We start from the raw sequence: 2740 nt of genomic DNA, 5'->3' as shown, positions 1-2740 counted from the left end.
TATGAACACTATCAGTTAGGCTACTTGTTGAAGGTCTTATAAATGAAGGCTTTTGCAAATATGCGGTACTTATCCCAGGATGGAGTCTTCTCTTGCTTGAGGGTACGCTTGGGCACACCATTCTATATTATTTCACTTCCTCTTATTTTGTTAAAGCTTTTATAGTTTATATAGGAGATATTCATTCTAATGTTGTTACTGTTTTTAAGATATTTTATTTTTCATTGATTCCTTCCCTCACTGGGCTGTTTTCCCTGTTGGAGCCCCTGGGCTTATAGCATCTTGTTTTTCCAACTAGGGTTGCGGATTAGCAGTTAATAATAATAATAATAATAATAATAATAATAATAATAATAATAATAATAATAATAATAATAATAATATTGAGTGTGAATGTGATCGTGTGTGTTTAAATTTTGTGTTTATTTGTTTACGTGTAAGAAAGAAGAAATGAGAGTTAAGATTGTCAATGTTCTTGAGAGAGAGAGAGAGAGAGAGAGAGAGAGAGAGAGAGAGAGAGAGAGAGAGAGAGAGAGAGAGAGAGAGAGAGAGAGCATTGATTAGATCGTCTCTCCTCTCGAATGACTACTAGAGAAAAAAGAAAGAGCCAATGTGTTATCTTATGAGATAATGGGAGTTTAATATGCTAGTATTTTATATACATTATATACATATATATATATATATTTATTAATATATATATATATATATATATATATATATATATATATGCATATATATATGTATATATATGTATTATATATATAAATATATATATATATATATATATATATATATATATATATATATATATATATATATATATATATATATATATATCATATCATATATATGCATATATATACATGTATATATATATGTATTATATATATATATATATATATATATATATATATATATATATATATATACATATATATATATATATATATATATATATATATATATATATATATATATATATATATATATATATATATGTGTGTATATGAATATATATCTCTAGCACTCGTGATATATATATTCAGTCTCTGTGTGTATGTGTGTGTGTGAGAGAGAGAAAGAATTTCCAAGAAAAACATTCCCCTTAAACAAAAGACAAGACTAAATCTTAGATAAATATATCTCTCGGGGCTGAACAGAAGGCCAAACATTAAAAGGAGATAAGGGAATATAAAATATATTAAGAAAGTTAAAGTGCCTATGTCTAATAGTAACACAACAAAACAAACTAGGCTTATGATCACTGGAACCGAAAATCTCCTGCCGTTGGAAATTGGGTCTCATTGTGACCCACTACACTCACACCGGACACATTCTCATTTCCCTGTCTTGTGCTATCTCAGTCTTAAATAAGACACTAAACAATAAGAGCTACGTGAATCTCAAGTGGCAAATTAATCTCTACCATTAAAACAAATGCTTGCATTTTTACAATGTGGGGAAAAGTATTTTACCTGAAATTCATTTTTCAAAAAGGATTTGGTTTAGAATAATTTTTGTATTGTTCCTTCTGGTTCTTACTTCATAAATCATATAAGATTTTTCTTATGTAAGCGTGTTTTATTTTCCATTCGTTATAACGGTTTGAACCAAGATCTACCCAACGTTGCCAGATTTTGAAATCCAAAATTCACCAGAGTAGCAACGAATTACAACATATGAGCCTAAATGAAAATAGAAAAATCATTAGTACATTTTTCCAGTGTTAATTTTTGCTTTATTCATGGTGTAGCATAGGTTTTGTATCAAGTCTGATTAAAAAAAAAAAAAAAAAACACCCATCAAAGATTGAAAAATACACTGGTGGAAATATTTCATCTGGCAACATTAGATCTACCTATCAATAGGTCTAGGTTTAAACCAATTGTCAAGGAATTTTCGCTTTATGAGTTTAGTCTAATTGTCAGAAATATGAGCTGGTAATTAATGGTATTAATGGCTGGCGTGCTTTGGATCTATTACGTAAATATGTTTTATTTTTCATTCGTTTTGATGGTTTGAACCAAGATCGACCTATCAGTAGGTTTAGGTTTAAACCAATTGACAAGGAATTTTCGCTTTATGAGTCTAGTCTAATTGTCAGAAGTCTGGGCTAGTAATTCCTGGTATTAATGGCTGGCGTGCTTTGGATCTATTACGTAAATATGTTTAATTTTTCATTCGTTATGATGGTTTGAACCAAGATCGACCTATCAGTAGGTCTAGGTTTAAACCAATTGACAAGGAATTTTCGCTGAATGAGTCTAGTCTAATTGTCAGAAATCTGGGCCAGTAATTCCTGGTATTAACGTGCTTTGGATCTATTAAGTAAATGTGTTTTATTTTTCATTTGTTATGACGGTTTGAACTAAGATCTACCTATCAGTAGGTCTAGGTTTAAACCAATTGTTAAGGAATTTTCGCTTTATGAGTCTACTCTAATTGTCAGAAATCTAGGCTAGTAATTAATGGTATTAATGGCTAACGTGCTTTGGATCTATTTCAAAAACATTAAGATTAAGACATAAACGCCAACGACACAATTAATCAATAAATTCATTCTAAAATGCAAACCTTCTGCAGAATGTCATTTAAAAACCTTTTAAACTGTTCGTGCCAAAATTCAATCTTCAGGGAGGAAACTCTTTACACTTAAAAAATCTACATTAAAAACAAGGTAAATTCCTGGCAACATTTATTCCAGGATTTATACCGTTTTAAAAACTGATATATTGAT

This window comes from Palaemon carinicauda, chromosome 19 (genome assembly GCF_036898095.1).
Source record: "Palaemon carinicauda isolate YSFRI2023 chromosome 19, ASM3689809v2, whole genome shotgun sequence".
In the NCBI taxonomy this organism is placed as follows: domain Eukaryota; kingdom Metazoa; phylum Arthropoda; class Malacostraca; order Decapoda; family Palaemonidae; genus Palaemon; species Palaemon carinicauda.
Note: the sequence above shows the minus strand (reverse complement) of the source record.